General features: G+C 35.7%; 1 pseudogene; it reads right to left on the bottom strand.

Moving 5' to 3' along the window:
- Window positions 1-24,104: 24,104 nt before the first annotated feature.
- On the bottom strand, window positions 24,105-24,512 carry LOC101722606 (programmed cell death protein 5 pseudogene; annotated as a pseudogene).
- Window positions 24,513-26,208: the final 1,696 nt, after the last annotated feature.

Here is a 26,208-nt window from a genome sequence, read left to right on the forward strand (position 1 = left end):
AAAAAAAAAAAAGCATCTATTCTACTAATAGCAAAATCCTGACATTTCCATAATGAAAAGAGTCCAATGTAACCATCCTTTTACCACATATCCAGCTGATAACTCTTGAGAATGTTACCATATCACCGCAGGTCTTTGCTGCTGGCAGACTAGATACTCAGCAGTGTTGTTAGCCAAGTCAGCCTCAGTGAATGCAAGTCCATGTTGCTGAGCCCATGCATAACCACTTTCCCTTCTGCAATAGTGAATTTGTTCTTGGGCTCATCGAGTAATAGCAGGAATGGCCAGAGAAAGTGACTGACTAGTACTCACAGAATAAGTCATTCTATCTATTTGATTACTAGGAATCTCCTCTCCTGAGGTCAACTTTTGGTGAGTATTCACATTAGCTACAAATATATTCACATGTTCTCATATTCACACAGGTACAATTCTCCTTGTCATCAATTTTCTAATCATAATACTTCCAAGTTTCTAACCATCTAGTAAAACCATTGGCTAGTCTAGTCCTTGAATATACTCTGTGTGTGTGTGTGTGTGTGTGTGTGTGTGTCAGTTCATGAACTTGATTCTTCCCATGATTCTAGTTACAAACTAAGTTGGACAAGAACCAAACCCAATTCAATGGTTGGGTTCAATGTTGACCTCATGGAGAAATTTGATTTGGTTCTCATCCAGGTTTTTGCATCCAGAATCATGGAGAGAATTGAGTTAATGAACCACATCTGGCCATTTTATTCCACATCTGACCATTTTTTCCTTGCAATAAAATGAACAAACTGGCACACTTCTCAAATTTTTGCCCACTGAAATTTCCCTTCATCATTATCTTTTAATGATGCTGCAGGAAAGAGGCTTTAGTGCTGATTTGCTTCCTTTTGCTTGGTGCCTGAATGTCAGTACATTATACTTGTTAGTTTAACAAATATGTTCTAAGGTATCAAATATATGGTCATTTCAAAACTTTTCTCTTACATTCATTTGATTAGGAATATTTAATGACGATATTTCACACATCTCTATTGCCCTATTATACCTCTGACTGTTAGCACTTTGCTAGTGGAAATTATGTTCTGAAATATCAGATTAGAAAACTGATTCCAAAAGCTCCAGAACCAATTCAGAAAACTCATTCTTAAGATAGTTTTTCTACAGCCAATCACATTACCGAAATCTGTATTAGCCAAAGTTCTCTAGAGAGAACCAAAAAGGTGTTCATCTAGATATATAGGAAGCTTTATTTTTAAGAAATTGGTTCATGCTATCAAAGGATGGCATATCCATAATACACTAAGCAGACCAGCTCGATGGAGACTCAATGAAGAGATATTACTGCTGTCTTGAAATATAAGGCAGTCTAGAGGCCGAATTTCTTTCTCTTCAAGATACCCGGTATTTCCTCCAAAGGCCTTCAGCTAATGGACAATTATCTTTATAGTATAGAGGGCGATATACTTTTTCAAAGTCTACTTACACAAATGTTAACCTCATCTAAAAAGTTATCTTTAGGAAAACATCTGAAATGTTGCTTGACCAAATGATTGGGCACTATTACGTAGCCAAGTTGATACATAAAGTTAAACATACTAACTGGTATTTTCTTCTCTCTTCCTTTTTTGTGGTGGTGGGGTTGTTTTATGCAAAATAACCTATATTATCTTAAGAACTGGCAAAAGCCCAATTAATACAATTGTATCTCCCAGCCTCTCTTCTATTTATTGTCAATGAAATCTCAGGAGATATCTCAGACTATAAATTCCAGGAAAGATCTTTAAGTTTATAGAAGTAGTTAACACAATATTTTGTGATCTTTCCTTTTGCATCACTCATGTCAGGAATGCAGAAACTATGTGAATGGGAGGTGAAAGGAAGGAGGGGAACTATCTTCTGACATACACAATGACAACATTGAGAAAGAATGCCTCTCACAAGGGTAGCAAAGCAGAAAAATAAAAGGTGTGTGGATCCCTAAGATCAAAGTGGGGCCACAGTACCATCCACAGACTGTCAATTTATAACATTCTTCTATGTGCAAAAATCAAATTGATTAGCATCAATAATAAGGTCTCCTAATAAACACCCAACTTATACAAGAAACTTGATAGCCTTAACGGTTTATTATTTCAGTTTTGGTCAGTTAAATTTTTCTCTTGTCTTGAAAGAATAATTACCTTATAATTAGGATTTACTATAAATGCAGATAATTGGAAAATTTTCTTCAAGTGATTGTTCTGAAGATTAGTGGTAAAAATTCAAATTTGCCATTTTACAAGAAATATCTTATGAAAAGTTATTAACAAATTTAAATATTTATAAAAGAAACAGAAATTAATTGATGTTTTTCAGTTTCACTACTGTACAATTAAGCCAAGTCTGAGTTTCAGGTATTCTGATGCTCAAATCAATAATGTGGTAATTATACGAATTTTGTTAGAATTAAGATTATGTATATCTTAGATGATTACTAGATTATGAGAATAAAGAAACAAAATGAGAAGAGAAACAGAAAAAGCAATTGAAGAAATTAAACATGTAAAATTTAATTTCATTAATGTGGTTTAACCTGAGTTAGAAAAGACCATTTTACTATTATAAACATTTTCCTTAAAAACTTTTCATATTTGACTCAAAATAAATCATTTCTTATTCCTCTAAAGCAAAGTTATTTTATTTCACACTTGGAATACAGATCTGGAACTGTAGAACAAATGTATCAGACATTTGTTGCCAGTGGTGTTCAAGAAATAACACCTGTGTGACATATTAAACCATGTACCATGGACTTACGGTTTTCTGAATAACAGAAGTTTTATTGGTTAGCTTTCCATTGCTGGGATATATGCCACACAAATAAAAGAAGGAAAGGTTAATTGTGGTCCATGATTTCAGATATTTCAGTTCACGGTCAGCTAACTCCAAGGCAGAGTTAACCGTGGCAGAAAGACATGGTAGAGAAAAGTTGTTCAATTTATGGCATCTGGCAAACAGAGAGCAGGGAAGAGGCAAAGAGGAAGGTGCCAAGGACCATATATAGTCCTCAAGATCACGCCCCAGTCACATATCCAGCCACACCCAGAGGGGTGTTTTACATCTCCAAGGCATCTCACAACCCAAGCAGGCTGACAAAATTAGCCATAACACCACTTTCTGTCAATTTGACACCCAAATAGATCTCCTTAAACCATATTTAATCTCCACATAGAGACAAGAGTCATATCTCCATATGACATGATGTAACCCTTCTTCAGATGACCAAAAATGTACTAATTCTTTACCCAACATAAGTATAAACACTTCTAACATTTCTGAAAAGTCCTAGCCTGGGCTGAGGATGTACCTCAGTGGTGCTGGGCCTCCCTGGCAAGTGCAAGGCCCTGGTTCTGCAAAAAAAAAAAAAAAAAATTCCAAGCCCAAAGTCCCTTCTAGACTCAAACTCTTAATTGTGAACCCTTATAAAAAAAAATCTAAAATCAAATTATATAATCTTATATAATTCCTAGATATAATGACAGAAGGTAAATATTCCCATTCCAAATGGGAGGAACATAATGATAAAAAGAAATCAGACCAAAAAAATACCGAAATCCAGCAGACAGATATTAAATCTTATAGCTTCATGTCTGGCTTTCAGGGTGCATGGAAGCAGGATGTGAGCTCCAGAGGGGTTAGGTAGATGCCCCCTATGGTGTTACTTGTTACAGCCCACAGGCTTCTCTCTTGGGCTGTCTTCACTCATGGCCTGTAGCTATTCTCAGCAGATGGGAGACATTCCTGGTATCTCCAACTTCCCGGGATTAAAATGCACCTTTGCCCTCACACCTATAGCTTCATACTCATCCTTTCAAGGGCTGCTGGCAGGGATTTGATCCCTATTACACATTTCTTGGCTTCCAGGCCTTCCTTTCAAGTCCAGGTGAAAGACTCCATGGCCCCACAAATCTTGGATTCGGTGTGCTTGCAAAACCAGCATCCTGTGGATTATGTCAAGGTCTACCACCTTTGAAAATAGTAGCTGGGCATACTGGACAATGATTACAGTGAGTTTTGAAAGCCTCAATGACTTAATGTGAGGAAGTACTTCCTTAGATGGCCCTAAGTAAGCAGGGTGCATCAAAGGCTCTTATTTCAAAGCAGTCTTTCAAAAGAGGTTACAACTGTTAACCTTTGAGCCTTCAGTGAGTAAGGTCTGCTGATTTCTGAAATACCCTCAAGGCATCTTTTCTATTTTCCTGGTACAAAAAAACCCAAAAAACTTTGGCTTCTTTTTAATAGTCCTAATTCATTAGCAACCATGCTTTCTTTGCCTCCAACTTTAAGTGTGCTGATTTTGTTTCCACCTGGCAAGATGTTAAAGTGTTTGTCTCTGCCTTTTGCTCACAATTATCACTATAAATCTAGCTAAAAAATAAGTCAGCAGTACCCATGCCACAGTCTGGACACTGGGCTGCCTTAAAATTTCCTCTACTCAATCAATTAGTCCATCACCTTTAAATTCAGCCTCACACAATGTTTTAGGACATACATAAAATGTAGACAAATTCTTTGACAGAGTCTAATAACACAAATAGGTTTTAGTCCAATTTCCTAATGGAAACTTCATCTACATCTGATGCCTTGAAAGTACAGTCTTTAGGCTGGGAATTTAGCTCAGTGGTTCCACTGCCTGCCTCACAAGAACAAGGTCCTGAGTTCGATCCCTGGTACCAAGAAAAGTATGAAAGATTAAATTTATATTTTAAAAAGTACAGTCTTTAATATCCACATTGCTAGCAGCATTCTGGTATTCTGAATTTCCACTAGAGTTGCCCATCGATCTCCGCTGACAACATTCAAGGCTCTATACAACTATTCTCCATACATTTTCAAATTTCTCACACTAACCAGTTTCAAAAATTTTTGAACCACATGGTCAGGTAAAGTCACAGTAACAACCCCACACTCAACTTCTTCTGTATTGGTCAGCTTCCTCTTGCTGGGACAAAATATCTGACATTCACAACTTAAAGGAGAGGCTTATTTGGCCTCAGGTTCAGAGCTTTCAATCTTCAGCTGATTACTGGCAGAAACATCATGATAGAAGGACATGGTTGAAGAAAGCTGCTCAACCCATAGCATCTGTAAAACAGGGAGCAGAGAAGATCTACAGTGGAAGGAGCTAAGGACCTAATACAGTTCCCAAAGTCATTCCTTTGTGACTCATCCAGACCTACACAAAAGTGTGCTTTAATAATTTTCAAGGCATCTCAAGCTAATCATATTGAAAAATCAAGATTACCTATCACAAAAGTACGGAGAGTTATAGAATATTAAAAGTCACTTCATCAAGTTACTTTATTCCAAAGGATCCTGGATTCCACAGTATTAGAAAGATACCATAGGTTCTACCTCCCTGGCTCTTTTTTCATAATATGTATGACACTTTATCTCCTATGCAAAGCCACTAGCTCTCCTAAACAAGAGCATTAGATAAACTTCTAATACATAGAAGTTATCCTTGAGCAAAAGGATATATAAATAATTCCCTGGAAATAAGATGAAAATCTCGAACAATGGTCATCTGTGCCACGTCTCCTATCAGTCACCCAGGGTTATATGGCCAAGGATGGCCTCAGTTCGATAACTCAACTCTTCTCCAGGGGGCCATTCATTCTTTTTCAGGCTAGCATGCACTTGTTTCATGTCAGTATCAAAGTTTCAAGAGAAAAGAAAAAAGGCTTTTAACAGTCATCCTTTGAACCTTGATTTTGACTGCCTCATGATCTGAAGCAAGTGAATAAACCCTACTTGGGGTCAGTATTGATGATCTACCATATACAAAGAGGAAGGCTTAAATTAGTGTTTTTAATAAAATTAAGTATTAACACTTTTACACTTTTAACTACTTTTGCTCATAGAACACCAACTAGAGTGTCTTTCTCATTGTTCTTTGAACATAACAGAGTCATTCCTGCCTTAGATCTTAGCTGTTATTTCTGCTGGAAATGTCTTTTCCAGATTATTGATTTAGTCAATTGGATCACTTATTTCAAGTTTTTGCTCCAGCCTCTCCTTTTTAAGGAACGTTTCCTCCCCAATCCATTTAATAAAGTAATTTGTTACAATGATCCCACTTATTTTATTTTTATTAACCAGAGCACATGTGAATTGTTAAAATATTGCTATGCATTTTTGTTTGTTTGTTTCCTATGGAGTTTTAGTTTGTTTCTTCGTTATTGTGATTTTCTTTCTTTCTTGTCTGTGTCTGTCCTTGGGAAAATACAGCTGTGAATTTTGCTTATTTTGTTTAATAATATATCCCAAGCCATTAATAGACTGTTTGAACCACAGGAGGGATAAGTATATATTTGTTAAATATATTATCATAATTAGATCTGTATCTACAATTAAATATAAGAAATATTAACTCTGTGTCATATATATATATAAGAAATATAAACTGTCATTTTGTCACATCACAAAATGCACAACAATCAGAAAATGAATACAATACAGACTATCATCAGTGTAAGAGCTGTGATTACAAACCAGTTCACTCAACTAAGTAACCTCAGTATAGATGAGAATCACAGAAGGTGCAAGCTCAAGAAGCTGAAGCCAAGAAAGGTCATTTTATTTAGCCTCCTTCTTCTACTAATGAAGACAGTTTCATTCCAAGAAGATAGGTAGTTTGAAGATTGAAGTCATCAAGTCACAAGACTAGGATTAGAACCAAGTTTTCTAATTACCAATACTATATTCTTTTCACTTTCTTAAATTGACAAAAATCATTGTTCAGAATTTATAACAATGAAATAAAGAGTGAAGAAGAAATTTCTAATGTTATTGAGTAATTAAAAACAAAGAGATTTGAAAATTAAGCTTGGAGTTTCTAATTGAAACTCAATAGGCTGGTATGTTTATTTTTCAAAAAGAGTAGAAATTATTAGCATTTAGCATTTCAGGATGCAAAACTTTCATAAAGGAAAGAGATGTCTTACTGCATTTAAATTTACATATTATTCAGCTAAAACATTGGCCTTTACCAGTCCTTGGGAAATTAATTTTAACAACTGAAATGAGCATAGTAAAAACTACATTGAGAAAAGGAAGGATTGTATCAACTAATGATGTGAAGCAAGTAGAAACTGTCACTATAAAGGGATTTTTTCAGACTATTTTTCTATTTAATAGTTTCCAAACCTTTTTTTTTTTCATTTAAGCAATCAGAGAATAAATTTGCTGCAGAGAAAAGCATCTAATATTTGTGGCTATGCTTCTACAGGCTGAATTTTACCAGTGGAGTGTAATTCTCCCACAGAGTTTTATAAAATGAGAATCTGGGTCAATGTTTTATACTACTGCCCTCTATTAAAAACAAAGTAATGTGATACTCCTTCACTGGTGAAACCAAAAACCAGGAAGTTAATAATTTCATGGCAAAGTTTATAATTTTCTTTCCCAGGAATTTTATTCGTTTTGTCTTGTGACTTGTCTCCCCACTTCAATGTTATGAATACTTGAAATATATTTCTTGTTGATGGAGGCAGAATGAAACTTCCATGGTGAACATTTTATACATTTATAGCCATTAAGGCCTATTATTCAATTCCCATTTCACTGGTAATGAATTAGTTATTATCTTTTCTGTATTTATGTGACAAAATGGTCATAGTATGAATCATGTAAAGGTCAATGTTTATATAGTTTTAAAAAATAAAAGACAATAAAACAGACAATTTCTTTTTATCAATTAAAGAAAGTTATAATCTTCAAACACTATAGCTCTATTTTTTAAGTTAAAATTGCATTTTCAGTACTATCTTCAAATTCTCTCACACTGCAAGTTAATCACATTATCATTAATTCTATTTGTTGAAGATTGAATTGACATTTATAGGAAGAAGGCATAAGACATCCTTCAAAACCTATAATAAGACTTTTTCCATTTTCAAACAAAACTCTGCCTCATTAATTCAGTGTAATTTGGTAAGTAACTAAAGTGGTAGAATTATTTATTCTCACTCTGATCATACAATCAATATGATCATATGATCAATATCACATCATATTAAATTGTCTCTTTGGGAGTAAGGAAACAGTTCATGACAATTATTTTTCTCAATTTTAGAAACCAGTAACTCCTTTTTAAAATTCCTTTTTCTCAGTAGTATGTGTTTTTAGTTGAAGAACTCTACTTCCATTCCAGGTACTTCAAACCTTAATAATATGCAAACAATATCCTAAAATATGTTCCTTCAACATACAATTCTCAGTTGGAGACATAACAAATGAACAGAAAAAAAGGAATGAATCTAATATTGAATTTACTAATTGGAGATTTTACCAAGTTCAAGGCCTTCTTGGAAGTACTTTCATTCAAATATATTTCATATAATATAAATAAAAACAATACATTAAGCAAAGAGGAAAGCACATACTATACCTCATCAAATCACCAAAAATCTGAACATGGTTTTATTTTTGGTGTGTTTGCAGGTTTTCACTTTACTCTGAATCTCCATGTGATTTCAGTAAAAGAATGCAAAAAAATGCAGACTGTTGAAGTGACTTTCCAAGAAGCTCTCTCTGTATGTTTGAATCATGGGTCATGCACATAAGATTCTTGAATTTGTTCAAACTTCAAAAAATTGACTGTTCCACTCACCGTCATATTTTATCTTGGATTAGACAATGAAAAGATCAGTATGCTAAATTATCTAACTTGTCAGTGTTTTAAAAGAAGCTCAAAAAAGCCTTTTTTCCTTTAGCAAATTGTTATAAAAGGTAAATATAATAAAAATTATTACAAAAATCAACTATGTAACAGAAGCAACTTTTACCCCTAAATTTAAAAGAAAAGCCTTAGCAAAATGATAGGCCACTAGAAATTTTGTATCTACCTATTTCTCTAGTCTGAATCTCAAAAGCTGAGATGAACCTTTGCAGACGAGAAACATGGAGCATGTTTTGCCACTAACAAAAAATACATCTTTAAGAAATAAAGTCTACAAACCTGGGTCATCTGATCAACCTTGCCTTTCACATGGAATGCAATTTATTTTTTAAAGTAAGTAACAACCTCAAAAGAGAGTAACACTATAAAATAAACAATACCCATGCCCTATAGTACCTCAATATTTCTTTCTGCCAAATAAGAGAAAGTAATCAAAGAGAACAAAAACTCCTAACTGGAGTAGGAAATAATTTTTGGGGGGGGGGGGGGTATTGGGGATTAAACTCGGGTCCTTCCGCTCGCGAGGCAAGCGGTGGAACCACTGAGCTAAATTCTCGGCCCGTAGTAGGAAATAATTTTTAAACTACGTATTTCTGTGCAAATGAGTAGCAAGCAAATAGAGAAAGAAAATCAACTCAGCAAATTGTTTCAATGAGGTACATGCAAACTATGACCAGTAATAATCTTCATGATAATCAGCCCACTGGCTTCATCAGGAGGAAGGCTTAGCACTCAGAATGTTTAAGACAGTAAGGTTATAAACAAAGATATGAGGACTTCCACACTTTTAAAAAATACTTTTATGGATCGTAACACTGGAACAATCATAAAGCTATAGAGTGCTTTTTGCTTTCATTGATCTGCCTTAGGCTGTACATGAAAAATTAATGATTATAAAAGCTCATCTTTACAGTAGCACTGTTGACTAAATAATAATAACAATAGTTACCATGTATTAAAAGCATACCATGAGTGCATGCTACTCTAAATACATTAATATTTTTAGTTTACGCATATCCTCATAAAGTAAGTTATTGTACTACCCATGTCATAGGTGAAATAATAAAGATACAGAGAACTTAAAGTGATTTACTGAAATTGCACAATTGATACATTAGAGCCAATATATAAGCCTACCAAATCTGATTCCCAGGTTTTTTTTACACCACCAAACAATGTCATGAGAAGCTTGTTGAAGTTATGGGAGATTAGATAGTAGCAACAGAAGCTTAAACAAATTTTAACTTTATATAGTCAATCCATTTATTTCTTTTCTTTTATGATCTTTATTTTTTCTTGTATTGCATTTTAAGCTCAGAAAATAACTCCACTATGCAAAGATTGGATAACTGTTCAAATTAATTGAGGCCAGAAAATGCAACATCTACTAGAAAATGCAACATCTTTGTTCTGATCACTTTCTTGCCTAAATTTCAGGTAGTCCATCTACCCTGAAAACAGTTGCAATCAAGTGGCCATAATTCTATTCTTGCCGAGCTGAGATCAGCTCCCATTCCCATATCCTTTTTCTCTTTGTAGGGTATAAACCAATTAGGGACAATATCTTAGAAATATAGAATTGGATGACTAGCTTGTGCATGGCCCCACATACCAGCCTTATTCTGTAACTTCTTAACATGGAGGTAGCACAAGAAATTTTACCTTATAAACATTGTATCTTGTCTTATTGGGTATGCATACATTCCCACACTTAAAAGACAAGTAGCTACTGAAGTCCAGCTTATTTCTCACCCCTAAACATGTATTATTGAAAAATTACAGGGCCAACATAAATTATAAAAGTTTTGATAAATGCTTCTTCCACTTTGTGATACTTTTTTGTAACTTTAACAAATGCAATAAGTATATTACAAAGCACACAAGAAAAAGAGAAAAAATATCTTTGTATTAATGTACAAATGTGTGTGTTATGTTTGTATCTCTTCATGGTAAGGAATGGGGGCCTTGAGAGAAAGACATTTGAATAAAGCTATTTAGAAGAACTTGTATTTAGCTAAGAAGGAAATGAAAAGTAATACTAAATCTAACACTCAAGTAGATAAAGCTTAGACTATCTTCACAGGAAATAAATGAATAGTGCTAATAGCTGAATCCAATTTATAAGGCACTAAACGGATATTATAGGAGGAAGGGAGATAATTAATCTTCAGCTACAACAATGAAAGATCAGCTGTGGTATAATCACAGTGCCACATTCCAAGACTCTGGAGGTACTTTGCTTTCCAGTGTAGTAATCAAAGACTCTCCAGAATTAGGACATTTAATTGTTTGCAAGAATTCTTTGTACTTTTAATGGCTGCATGAAGTCACTGATCACTTCATGTGAAGTTTTCCTTTCTTGTTCTCTACTCCATTAAAATATAACACTAATATCCATACCCTCTAAGTATAGAAATAAAGACCTTTTATTTGAAGCTGTGGTTTTCATGATTATTTGATAGAACAGATGCTAATTTCAGTTTCCTTTTAAAAACATCATTTTGGTAATTGAGTATTTGGTCTATATTTTTTAAATATTAGAATTTATAGTAAATTGCTTTTCTTCTATTTTTACTTAATTCAAATAAAAAGTTAAAGTCACAATAGTTATGAAAAGGAAAAAATGTTCAAAAATTTATTTCATTTTGCAGAATATCTCAAAGATGTATAACACTGGATATAGTTTAGTTTGGGGTAAACTAGACAGTGTATACAATTTTTATAAGCACATAAAATGGAATGACAGAGTAGATTATAAAATCAATTCAAGCCCATCTTTTCCTTGCAATATTTAACAAGTTTATTCTTTGATGCATTGAAAATAGACTTTTACTATTATCAAATTGGCATCATCATCAAAATGAAATTGGTTGCCATTTACCAGTGAATAAGTTTTAAAAGAGGGTTGTCATTATTGATTTTTTCCTGTTCTTCTTGTGCCAAAACTTTGTAACAAGTTTGAAAATATTATCTCCAAAATCCTTAACACATTCCACTCCCTTCTATTACTTTGACTATACCCTCTAGTGTATTTCATAAGTATAATAATATTCACATTTTAACTACCATCTAAACAAATGCTTTTCTTCTCTGATATATTTATTTTATAATAGAAAAGTTCTATTATATGGTAATATATAGATTAATCATATTATACTTTTATACTTTAAACTACAAAGTTTTCTCTTTACCCCACATATTAAATAAAGATCCTTGGCATAGCATTCAAGGCTTGTTAGATACTGGTTGAGCTTACCTACTTAGCTGAAATTCCTGTACCTTCCTCTCATGTGTGTTACTAAATATTTCTAGAAATATTTTCTTTTTTTTTTTTTTTTTTGGTACTGGGGATATCGAACTCGGGACCTTGCGCTTGCAAGGCAGGTGCCAGAACCACTAAAAATCCCCAGCCCACTAGAAATATTTTCTAAGAAACACCCCCGATAATCTTATCTCATGTTAATCATATTCCAAAGGCCCTATCTCTAAACATCATAGTTGGATTAACTTTCTATCCTCATAACATTCTTAATACTATTTGATTTTACTCACACTTTTAATTCATGCAATTTCTTTGCACTTTCGGTGGGTATTTTTCTTGGAAATCTCACATTATACTCTCAAGACCCAAGAAAAGACATATGTTCTTTACCTGCTTCCTACTTCTCTACTCAGGGTTTGTTCCTTGTCTGAAATACCTTCATATCTGCATTCTTTTTTATTAAAAGGTTTTATTGTATTTGCTTGCTCCCTAGCTTTTTGATGCAAAAATAAAAACCTGTTTAACACATTGTAGGTGATCAATAAATATATGCTGCATTAATTAATTATCAGTATGACACCAATTATTTATAACCTGAGTTACCAGTTGCCCTTCACTTCATAATTTTCTTAGTCTATTTTCTGTTGCAAATAACACAATACTACAAATTTGTAAGGTATAAAGAGGAAGAAGTTTATTTGGCTCATGGTTCTGAAGGTTCAAGGTTAAGGAGCAACATTTCACCATGGCCTTTTTGCTGTCAGAATCTGAGACAGCACAGGGCATCATAAGACAAAAGACAAGGAGTATGTATATGTATGTGTCTCTGGTCTCTCTTCCTCATCTTATAAAGCCAAAAGAATTCAATCATGAGCAAGCCCCCTTGATGATCTTACCTAAGTCCAATAATCTCCCAAAGGCTTGATCTGGAAACACCATAGTTGGGTTAAGCCTCCACCCTCTTAATACCTCAGAGTGAGGATTAGGTGAAAACTTTAGGGACACACTCAAAGCATGTAATACCTATTGAGATGAACACATTGATTTTGTACTGATAAAATATGAACAACAACACTGGCATTTGAGTATAGAACACATTAGATCCCAGGAAGGAATAGAAAGGGAGGAAAATTAATAATTTTCCTTTAGAACCTCCCGTGGAACCTTCCAAATGAAGGAAAATACCCTAGTGAAGCCCTTCAAGTTTTAATTTTAATACCATAAATTCAATTGAATGAAGTTGGCTATCTCTCCAAATGACTCTGACCATGATTTCATAGACATTTCTCTTAAATCTCTCAAGATGTCTATCAGAATATTGGCTAAGTAGACATAATTCCCAAAATTGCTGTACCTACAGATGTCTTCCCCATCCTAATTTTCAGCTGTCCAGTGGGAAGGGGATCTAAAGATGGAGGAAACAAAAAAGGAGAGGAAGGAAAGGGGATAAAAATATATTAAGATGTGTTATATACATGTACCAACTCCAAACAAGGAATGTAAATATTATATACTACAAACATGTACAAATAAATAAGTAAGGATGTTAAGAGGATAGGCAAGGAGAGAGAAAAAGAAGAATCAAGAGAGGTAAAAGGGAAAAGGAATGGAGGAAAGCAAAAAAAGAGGAAAGAAGCATCAAAGGAGAAAAAGAATAATAAAAGAATACAAAAATGCTATTAATAGTCATCTTCCAAATCAACATACTGGTTAATATTATCAGTCTACTAAATGATAACTAGAATCAGACAATATAAATAATCTTCCTCCCATTATAAAGTCATTTACTTAAGCAGAAATACTGAATCTTCTATTTAATTACTTATGTCCACATTTCTGAATGATTTGGAAGGTCAAGTGTATAGGTAACAGAGGAAAAATGATATCTGAAATTAGAACATGGATAAAATTTGAATAGGTTCCAATGAACTGCTGTCCATAATACCCCAGTGTTTGATTCAGATTCCCTGCTAATCTTAAAAACTCTATTATAATATCTATGATCCTGATTTTGCTATGCAGACCCGGAAAAAAGAAAATAATTTGCCAACTCCTTGAAAGAAAACATGCTTTTCCTCTGATCTTTTTTGTCAAAGGTATTCTATATTTCTTTTGCCACTATTATCACTTTCTGCCTCATTATAGTCATACAGACTCTCTCTCTCCTCCATCTATACATTCCTTGGGCCTCTGATTCGTTTTTGCATCATCACATCTATGCATGGAACATCCAGTAAATGGTTGATAGAAAAGGATGGACAGAAGTGTTTCCTTTATAAATTCTTTTTTATTAAGGACATGTAGGCTTGAGTATAATGAGTGTCATACAAATATGAGGTAACCTAATCACTTTCCCATTACTGGACATAATATTCAACACTACTTAAATTCGGAAAGGTGTATTTTGGCTCATGTTTACCATCTATACTTGGCTGGTTTCAAGGCAGAAATAGTCTGACAGAGGGTCAGAACTGAGGAAATAGTGCTCAATTCATGGCAATCAGGGAGCAGAGAGAGCAGGGAGAAACTAGAGACAAAAATATACCCTTCCAGGTTACAACCCCAGTGACCCACATTCAACAAGGGCCCACCTCCTAAAAGCACAGCTAGCCATAAATTCATCCATGGATTAATCCACTGATGAGTGTAATGTCCTCATGATCCAATCACCTTCAAACATGAGACTTTCAGAGGACATTTTTGATAAAAACTATAACATTTCACCCCAGGTCCTCAAAGGAGTCATGTCCATCTCATTACATAAAATGCATTTAGTCCATCTCTATGAGTCACCAAAGTCTGAATAGTTTCAGCATTGCTGAAAAGCCCAAGTCCAAACTGTCTTCTGAGGCAAACTCTTATCTGTGAGCCCATGTAAAACTTTTTTAACATTTTTTTCAAAAGTTAAATACTGCTGACATACAAAGGTAGAAGGTAAACATTCCTATTCCAAAAGGGAGAAAAGGGAGGTTAGAAAGGAATTGGACTGATGACTGAAACCCAGCAGGGTAAAAGTCAATCCGGTAACTCTATGTCCAGCTCTTGGGGAAACTTGTTCCAAGATATGAACTCCAAAGCATGTAAGTGACCTCACCCTTATGCATTCCAAGTTGCACCCCATATGGACTTTCTACCGGGTTGGTTCCACTCACTATCCGTAACTTTCCTCAAGAGACAATCCATGTTTCTGTCATCTCTATTTCTTGGGGTCTGCACTGTACTTTTTTTTTTTTTGGTACTGGCATCAAACTTGGGTCCTTGTGCTTCCGCAGCAGGCAGCAAAACCACTGAGCTAAATCCCCAGCCCTGCAATGCACTTTTTGCTTCACTCTCACAGTTTCATGCACTGGCCTCTGAGGGGCTTCTTGTTAGGTCTCACTTCCTTGTTAGGTCTCTCTTCCTTTGAAATCTGAGTAGAAATCTTCCTAACAGCAAAACTTTTGCATTCTGTATGCCTAGAAAATAAACACCATGTTGATGATGCCAAGGTTTGCTTCAAGCTCAAGCAGTAGCCAGGTTCCCTTATATTATGATTACAGAGGCCTTTGAGAGTCTAGATGGCTTAGCCATTTAAGAGACCAGAGGCCTCTTAGAGTCTACATTGAGAAACAAGTACCAGGAAACCAATTTCCTAAGCAGCCATTCTTAAGCAAGGACCCCAGGATCTTTCTCCTCAAATGAAAGTTTCACAGTTTTATTCAATTACCTCCGGGAAGACTGATGTCTGGCTGATTCCTGAGATGACTTCAAGTCATTTCTCCTGTTGTCTTCATGTAAAGTATTTGGCTTCTTTTTAATGCTAAACTTTTAAGCAGCCATATTTTCTATGGCACTGATTCTCTATGGGGTTCCCTTCTGATAGAACTGCAGACTTTTTACCTGTGCTTCTTGCTCCTGATTTTCACTATAGATTTTGGAGGAAAGTACTGGGCATTACTCATGACACAACCTGATCATTAGGTTGCTTTGAAATTTCTTCTACCAGATTAAGTTAATCTCAGGCTCCCCCAAAGTCTCAGGACATGGGCAAAATTAGATTTTTGTCAGTGTGTAACACCTGTGGCCTCTAGTCCAAGTGCCAATTGACCTCATTTTTCCCAACTGAAAGCCCCTAAGGCTGGACATACAGCTTGCATTCCTGTTAGCTTTCTGTTCTGAGCTCCAACCAGAATCTTCCATAAATGTTTCCTGATTCTGCTTACAATACTTTAAGGCTTTTATAGTGAGCATTTCAAAATTTTTCCAAACTCCTCGCAGAAGGCAATTCCAAAGGCTTTTAAACCATATAGCCATGTATAGTCATGACAATGATCCACTCTTAGTACTAAAATCTATCTTAGCAATTTTCTTTATTTTTCCATTAAGTTTATTGATATATTTTAGGTACACAATACAGTTACATTCATCATTGGGATCTTATACCTTTCCATGATATATCTTGGTTCTTATTTTTTTTCCATTCTCCTGCCCTCCCTTTAGCCCCTCCATCCTTCCCTATTTACAGAGACTTTGTTTCCATTTTTTCCTTTTCTCATAATTTTTCCTTTGCCTTCTTTCCTTTCCCCTACCCCTCCAACTTCCCCTACCCCTTTGGACCTTTTCTTCATATGTCACATTAGCAATTATTCATTTTAATCATTATTTACACTTTCAGTTTCTCACACCATTGAAACTATGCTGTATTTACACATGTGTGTCCTATTTATTTTACTTAAGAATATGTCCTCAATGTGCATCCACTTAACTTAGCAATTTTCTTATCACTGGGACAGAGTATCTGACATCCACAACCTAAGGGAGGAGAGATTTATGTTGGCTCACATTTATAATCCATGGTTGGCTGGGTCCAAAGCAGAAACAGCATTGTAGAGGGGTATGACAGAAGAAAGTTGCTTACCATGATGATCAGGAAGCAGAGAGAGAAGGGAGGAGCCAGGGACAAAAAAAAAAAATTCCAGGTTATTCCACCTCCACCATGGTCCCACATGTTAACAGTTCATTTAACCATGAATTCATCAATGGATTAATCCACAGATGAGTATAATACCCCGATGATCTAATCACCTTCCAAACATAAGATATATTTGGGGCACATTTTAGATTTAAACCATAAGAGGAGGAAAGATTTATTTTTAGTATCACAGGTTTGTAATACATAATAATTACATTTATCTTGGGGGATTTTTATATATATACAGTACCTGCCAAAAATATATATATAGAAACTTCATCAGTTCACTGTAGTAATAAATGTTTGGAAATGAATGGACACCATTTTAAGCACCTCTTATAATTGTAGAGGCCAAAGTATTCTGTATTAATCCTGTGAAGTATCAATAAATTTAGTATTAAAATATTTATATACATTTTTCTTTTCATAATATGTACACTTTGGCAGAATATATATGTTATAGATGTATATTAAGATTATATAACTATATATATCATCTTTTTGTATTAAATTCTTTTATTGGTACATTGTAGGTATACAACACAATTACATTTCTCATTGGGAATTGTACCTTTACATAATGCATCTTGGTTCTTATTTTTTCCCCATTCCTAGCCCTCCCTTCACACCCTCCACCCTTCCCTATTTACAAAGACTTTATTTCCATTTTTTTCAATTCTCATCATTTTTCCTTTCCCTTCTTTCCTTTCCCCTGCCCCTCCCACTACCCCTACCCCTTTGGACCTTTTCTTCATATTTTACATTATCAATTATTCATTCTAATCATTGGTACATTTTAAGTATACAATATAATGACATTCATCATTGGAAATTTGCACCTTTACATAGTCTCTCTTGGTTCTTATTTTTTACTCTTGCCCAGCCCTCCCTTCAACCCCTCCATTCCTCCCTATTTACAAAGATATTGTTCCTATTTTTCCATTTTCTCATATTAATCCCATTCCCTTCTATCCTTTCCCCTAGCCCTCCCACTTCCTTCCGCTTTGCCCCTTTTCTTCCTATTTCACATGACCTATTATACATTTAGTCCTTATTTACACTTTCAGTTTCTCACACCAGAGAAACTATCTGGTATGTATTCATGTGTGTCCTATTTATTTCACTTAAGAGTATCGCCTCAAGGTGCATTCACTTAGCTACAAATGTCTCTAATTTCTCATTTTTTATGGCTGAGTAGTACTCCATTTTATAAAAAAAAAAAAAAAACACATTTTCTTTATCCAGTCTCCAGTTGATGGGCATTTGGGCTGTCTCCAAGTTTTAGCTATCACAAACTGTGCTGCTATGAACATGGGTGCACATACATCACTATGGTATGATTCTTTTAATTCTTTGGGGAAGATCCCCAGCAGTGGAATAGCGGGGTCAAATGGGACTTCCAGTCCTAGCTCTTTGAGGTATTTCCATACTGATTTCCACAGTGGTTGTACCAGTCTACACTCCCACCAGCAGTGGAGCAGTGTTCCTCTTTCCCCACAGCCCCACCAGCATTTGTTATTGGTTGATTTCATGATAGCAGCCATTCTTTCTGGAGTGAGGTGGAATCTCAGCATTGTTTTCATTTGCATCTCTAGAAAGACCAGTGATGTTGAACATTTTTTCATGTATTTATTTGCTATTTCTACTTCTTTGTCTGAGAAGTGTCTGTTCATTTCAGATGCCCATTTTCGGATTGGGTCTTTCAATTTGGGAGGTCTGATCTTTTTAAGTTCTTTATAGATTCGAGATAGTAGACATTTGTCTGAGGAAGAGCAGGTGAAGATTTTTTCCCACATTGTGGGTTGTCTCTTCACACTGCTGGTGGTTTCTCTTGCTGTGCAGAAGCCTTTTAATAAGAAGAGATCCCATTTGTTGATTGTTTGTGCTAGTTCACGGGCAACTGAGGTTTTGTTCATAAAATTATTTCCTACACCAATGTCTTCAAGGGTTCTACCTAACCTCTGTTCCATCTGGTTCAGAGTTTCTATTTTAGTATTTAGATCTTTAATCCATTTTGATATTAGTTTAGTGCATGGTGAGAGATACAGGTCTAGTTTTAATCTTTGGCAAGTCAAAGCCCAATTTTTCCAGCACCATTTATTAAAGAAGCTATCTTTCCTCCAGTGAGGGTGTTTGGCTCCTTTATCGAAGATGAGATGGCTGAGTGTGTCTGGCACTGTTTCTGCATCTTCCAATCTGTTCCACTGGTCCTCAGGTCTATTTCTTTGTCAGGATCATGCTGTTTATATCACAGTAGCTTTGTAATAGAGTTGCAGGTTAGGGATTGTGATACCCCCTGCCATGTCTCTGTTACCTAGAATGGCTTTTGCTATTCTGGGTCTCTTCTTGTTCCAAATGAATTTTTGGATCATTTTCTCAAGGTCCATGAAGTATGCTGCTGGGATCTCAATTGGAATTGCATTAAATCTATATAGCAGTTTTGGCAGTATGGCCATTTTCACTATATTAATCCTTCCTACCCAGGAGCAGGGGATGTCTGTCCATTTTCTGATATCATCTTCAATCTCTCTTTTCAGAGTGCCATAGTTTTCAGAGAAGAGGTCTTTGATTACTTTCATTAGGTTGATTCCTAGGTATTTCAGTTTTTTGGATGCTATTGTGAAAGGAATTATTTGTCCTTTTTCTCTCTCAGTGAGTCTGTCATTGGTGTAGAGGAAAGCTATTGATTTTTGTGTGTTGACCTGTAACCAGCTACTTGACAGAATTTGGTTATTAAGTCTAGAAGACTTTTGGTGGAGTTCTTGGGGTCTTCTATATAGAGTATCATATCATCTGCAAATAATGACAATTTGACTTCTTCATTTCCTATCTTTATTCCTTTTATTTCTTTCTCTTGTCTAATTGCTGTGGCTAATGTTTCCACAACTATATTGAACAAGAGTGGTGATAGTGGCCATCTTTGTCTTGTTCCTGATTTTAGTGTGAAGGATTTCAGTTTTTGACCATTTAGTATGATATTGGCTGTTGGTTTTTCATAGATGGCTTCTATCACTTTGAGGTAGAGACCATCTATTCCAATTTTTTGTAGGGTTTTTATCACAAATGCATGTTAGATTTTGTCAAATGCTTTTTCTGCATCTATGGAGATAATCATATGGTTTTTGTCTTTGGCTCCATTGATATAGTGTATTACATTGATTGATTTGCGTATATTGAATCATCCCTGCATCCCTGGGATGAATCCCACTTGATCAGGGTGTATGATCTCCTTGATGATCTTCTGCATTCTGTTTGCCATTATCTTAGTAAGGATTTTTGCATCTATGTTCATTAGTGAGACTGGCCTCTAGTTCTCTTTTCCAGTTGGGTCTTTCTCTGCTTTGGGGATCAAGGTGATGCTTGCTTCCAGGAATGAATTTGGGAGTACTGCTTCCCTTTCAATTTCATTGAAGAATTTAAATAGTAGTGGCAGTAGTTCCTCTTTAAATGTCTTGTAGAATTCAGCAGTGAAGCCATCAGGGCCCGGGCTTTTCTTTGTTGATAAGCTTTTAATTGCATTTTCAATTTCATTGGTTGATACTGGGTTGTTCAGAATTTTTAGGTCTTCTTCATTCAACTTTGGTAATTCATATGTATCTAGGAATCTGTCCATTTCTTCTGTGTTGTCCATCTTATTGGCGTATAGGTTCTAGAAGTAAGTATTGATGATCCTCTGGATTTCTGCTGGGTCTGTTGTAATTTCACCCTTTTCAGTCCTAATTGCATGGATTTGGGCCTTTTCTTTCCTTTTTCTGACAAGGGTGGCCAAAGGTTTGTCAATTTTGTTGATTCTTTCAAAGAACCAACTCTTGGCTTCATTGATTTTTTGTATCGTTCTCTTAGTCTCCATTGCATTGATTTCTCCCCTGATCTTCATAATTTCCTCCCTTGTATGAGCTTTGGGGTTGTCCTGCTCTTCTTTTTCTAGAAGCTTGAGGTTCAGCATCAGGTTGTTTAATTGGGATCGTTCTGTTTTCCTAATATGTGTATTCACTGCTATGAATTTCCCTCGTAAGACTGCTTTCATTTTGTCCCATAGATTCCGATATGTTGTATTGTCATTGTCATTTAATTGGAGGAACTGTCTGATTTCTTCTTTAATTTCCTCTGTGACCCATTGGTTATTCAGAAGTGTGTTGTTCAATTTCCATGTGTTTATGAAATTTTTTGACTTTCTTTTGCTATGGATCTCCAATTTCATCACACTATGGTCTGATAATATTCAGGGGATAACTTCAATTTCTTTGCACTTACTTAAACAAGTTTTATGTGTGAGTATGTGGTCTATTTTGGAGAATGACCCATGTGCAGCTGAGAAGAATGTGCATTCTGATTTTGTGGGGTGGAAGACTCTGTAAACATCTGTTAAGTTCATTTGTTCAAGAGTTCGATTGAGTTCTAGTATTTCCTTACTTATTTTTAGTCTAGTTAATCTATCTATTTGTGACAGTGGGGTGTTGAAGTCCCCCACTACAATTGTATTAATGCATATATGACTTTTCATGTCCATTAGTATTTGTTTTATATATTTGGGTGCACTAGTGTTTGGTGCATAGATATTTATGATTGTCATCTCTTCCTCTTGGATTCTTCCCTTTACAAGGATGTAGTGTCCTTCTTCGTCTCTCTTAATCAGTGTTGGTTTGAAATCTACTTGATCTGCAAAGAGGATAGCTACTCCTGCTTTTTTTGGGTTCCTGTCACATGGAGTATTGTTTTCCACCCTTTAACTTTCAGCCTATGTGTTTCCTTTTGAATTAAGTGTGTTTCTTGCATGCAGCATATTGTTCGGTTTTGCTTCTTGACCCATTCTGCCAGTCTATTTCTTTTGATTGGTGAATTGAGACCATTAACATTGATGGTTATAACTGAAACGTATTGACTTGTCATTGCCATGACTTTTTCTTTTTGTTGGGTTCTCCCCCTTTACATTTAATTTCTTGTCATGCCAGATGGGTTCATTCTGCTTTGCTTCCTGGGGTTGTGATCCTCAATGTCTGTTCCTAGGATATTGTGTAAAATTCTTTGGAGTGCTGGTTTGGTATTCACAAAATTCCTAAGGTGCTCTTTGTCATGAAAGTATCTTATTTCTCCATCCATTTTGAAAGATAGTTTTGCAGGATACATCAATCTGGGTTGGAGGCTGTTTTCTTCTAGGGCTTGGAATATGTCACTCCAAGCTCTTCTTGCCCTGATGGTTTGTGTTGAGAAGTCTTCTGTGATTCTGATGGGCTTTCCTTTGTATGTGATTTGTTTCTTTTCTCTGACTGCTTGGAGAACTTTGTCCTTCTGTTGTGTTTCTGGAATCTTAACAATTATATGCCCATGTGTAGATTTTTTTTGCTCAAGGCTATTTGGAGTCCTATATGCCTCACTTATCTGTATGTCAAGCTCTTTTTCCCTGTTTGGGAAGTTTTCTGCCATTATTTCTGTAAAGAGATTTTTTATGTCATCTCCACTCTCTCCTGTTTCTTCATTGAGCCCAATCAGTCTTATGTTATTCTTCTTTGCATCATCTAGCAGCTGCTGGATTGATTTCTCATGTTCCCTTATAATTTTGAAACAATTTTTCTTTTCCTGGTCACTAATTGCAATCTTATCTTCTATATCTGAAATTCTGTCCTCACATTGGCTTATTCTGCCATGTAGACTTTCAATGGAGTTTTTCATGTCCTGGAAATCTATTTGCATCTGTTTTATTGATTCCATTTGTTTCTTATGTTGGGATTCCATCATGTTCCTGAGCTTCTCTCTAGATTTATTAATCATGTCTTGCACTCGGGGCAGAATTTCTCCTGTTATCTGAGAAATTATTTCTGATTTCCTTTTTTCCAGATCCCCTTTTGTTGCCAGTTCAGTGGGTCCAGATGGTTGAGTATCAGAGCGTTCCATCTCATTTCCCTTTGGGGTTGCTGTAGGTTATCTGGAAGTCTGGTTTTGAGACTTATTTACATGTTTTCTCATTTTGACTGGGGCGAGGGGCTGTTAGCTCCTGCATGGATTACCTCCTCTGAGCTGGGAGAGGTGGAACAGGGGCCAGGAGCAGTGGTAGTGATGGTGATCCAAAAGCCCTTTCCTGTGGGCTGGGACCAGCAGGAGGGATGGTGGCTGGGAAGCCCCTTCTTCTGGACCAGGAGCAGTGAGAGGGCAGCTCATAAGCCCCTCCCTCTGGGCTGGGAGCAGCAGGACTCACTACCTTGGTCTGGTGGTCTGGTGTCCTCTGCGCCTTTGTAGTGTGGAACCAAGTGGCTGCCTGTCTGCAGCGGGTTGATTTGGCGTCTTCTGCGTGACTCAGGACCTCAGTAGGGCATGCACAGACCTGCCTGTCTGCAGCAGGCTGATTCAGTGTGTTCTGTGTGACTGGGGACCTTGGAAGGTTGTGGGCAGACCTGCCTGTCTGCAGCGCGGTGATTCAGCATGTTCCGTACGACTTGGGACCTCAGTAGGGAGTGCCTATATATATCATCTTAATTTTTGTTTTCCTTTCCCCTGCCTTCCCATCTGTCCCCACTCCTAAGTTCTTGACCTTTTGGGCAAAGAGTCAGAATTGTTGCTGCTTGGAGTTTGTCTAGAACTTATACTTCCTTTAGGTCAGGACATAATTTTGAATATTATAATCAGTCATTCTGTGTTTGCTGAACACTTTATGGCTGTAATTGACATTATGAGCCAGCCCCCTAGCCATACTGACCTGTCTGAAACTTGCTTTCTTTTCTTTTATTTAAGTAATATTCATCAAGTGACTAAAGATCCCATGCCTCAGTTGCCTCTTTATCAAATTGTTAAAGATTTAAATGAGTTAATATATGTAAGACAGTGAGATCATTGTCTTAAACACAGAAAGCACTGATGTATAGTAGCCATCATCATCATCACTTTAAAATCTCTCCACCAAACACAGACTGTTGCATACACGAAGCTGATATGTACCTATAAAGTTTTTTCTTCATGTACCTAAATAAATAAATAAACTTTCCTAGAATATAGGCAAGAATCAATTTCTTGTGTGTTAAAAGGATTCAGAATAGTGAAATCTTTATTTCTCTTTTCTTTTTCTTTTTTTGTGATACTAAAACAACTTTATTTTGCATAACAAGTTTATTTTTTTAAAGGCATATAGACCATACAAAGTAAACATTTAAACAGATTTTAACTTCTGCCCTAAAATTGTTCCACTAAGTGTCAGTCTCTAAACATTTTTAGTTCAGTAATCATCATTTTCATCAGAGTCCATTACTTTTCTTCTGTTGAATTTAACTGTTGTTTTCTTTTCTGTTTGTTGGCTTACTTTTTCAAGGATTTCTATTAAACCTGGTTCTGAGACCTTCCCACTTAGCTGTCCCTACTTTGCCATCTGTATAAGGTAATTCTCTACTGCTTTCATTTTTTTCAGGTTTTACAAGTGCTAAGTTACTTAACCTGACCCGGGCCGATTGATCCAGAACTTGCACTAAGGTACTGTTTCTCATTTCTGCTTCCCTGTGCTTTGCTTCCTGTTGTGCTGCATCATTAGGATCCCCGTGTTTTGCCTGCAGCTCAGCCGGCCTCTGCTTCCTCCTCGGCGCCTCCAGCTCCTCATCCACCATGGCGCGACCGTCGCGGAGTAGCAGCAGTACCCACTGTCCGGCCCACCCGGGCTCTCTTTTCTTAACAGATAAACATTTTTGTCTAAACTTTCTAAAACTGACATCAGCTCCAAAATCTCCCTTCACATTCTTTTCATGTATCATATTCCTTCTAACTACATCTGGGGATATTTCTTGATTAGCAACCACTGCCTCCATTTAATGAAAAAAAGTGGATTTCTCACAATTTTCTATAATGTATCTCACTCTATGCAGTTAATTAGAAGTAGTTTCAAATCTGAAAATAGTATTCATTTTTACCCAGCTTGCAGTATACCATGCCTTTTATCAGAGACAAGCTTGAAAGGACTGATTCACTGCACTTGATTAAATTCTCTTAATAAATATGATGGGTATTTATTATTAATAAAATTATTTTTTACTGGAACACCAAAGCTAGTCTTTATTTTAACAGGGCCTTTACTGCAGCACAGGAAAGTCAGTACACAGGAGGGAACCCTCATAGACTAAAATTCCAGAAGTCTGCAGAGAATGCCACATATATAGTAGCTGCAGGCCTATGTCAGTGACAGGCAAGACTGGGATATTCGTTCATATCAAAAACTCCATTATCTGAGGGTCGAGACAGATATATTATCTCCTTACATTGACTAAACTATCATTCTCAACCATGCACTCAAAGAAAGACTACAAAAAAGTCTAGGTTTGAAAAAATGAAAAGCTGATCTATGATGTATTCAAGAAATAAGTGGTTCTACATTAGTAGAATTCTAATGTACATCACTCAAGCTCACATGGAACATATAATGGCAGTATATTTAAGAAACATTAACTCAAGATATGTAAATTGATTGAGTTCTGAACTCCACTGCAATTACTAAAACTAATTTCCTCCTTCTGAATCTTATGCTGACATTTATATCATTTTAATAAGAATCCATTGGAAAAAAAAGAATCCATTGTAAGTCTCCTTTAAGAAGGAGGAATTATGTTAAGTGAAAGTAAATACATGTGTAACTAAGCAAATGCCAAATAGAACACAAAACAGATTTCAAATGGAAGTTTAAATTTATAAACTTAATGAATGTTAATAATATCTCATATTTGTATAATTCTTTTCCTTAACAATGCCCTTTCAAATCCTATCTCATTTAGTTTTCAAAAAGTCCTTTGGTAAAGAGATGCTTATCTGGTGCTTAGGCTGGGCATTGAATAGACGTCTATGACTGCTTGACAATATTATCTTATGGGGTGGGATTTTATCAAGGCAAAAATTAAGAATAAATCATGGGTATTGAATTAGTCATTTTAAAAAGTTCTAGAAAAGTCCATTGTCTTTGGCACTAAAGAACACTACATTTCTTTCATTCTCAGTTCTCATCCCTTTTAAAATGCAGGACTGATTTGCATGAGAGGCCAAGTGCTCAGTTTACATGGATAAACCCACAGAAACTGTGCCACGCTGGAAGTTTGGAGAACTTGGGAGGGAAAGGGAATATAGCAGTGTGTGTGGTTTTTTTAATCTTTGGTTTGCTAGCTTGTTGATTTTTTCTGAAGTCTTGGACATTTTTTCAAATGAAAAATATATTCATGTTTAAGGTACACTTAATAAGATAAAGTAATAGAAAATATAATAGAAATAAAACAGAAAACTAGGAAAAAATTTAAAATATAACACTTTTAATTAATTGCTTTT

Source organism: Heterocephalus glaber, unplaced genomic scaffold, assembly GCF_053883595.1.
Source record: "Heterocephalus glaber isolate CG9 unplaced genomic scaffold, H.glaber_assembly_v1.0 deba00000122, whole genome shotgun sequence".
Taxonomy (NCBI): Eukaryota; Metazoa; Chordata; class Mammalia; order Rodentia; family Bathyergidae; genus Heterocephalus; species Heterocephalus glaber.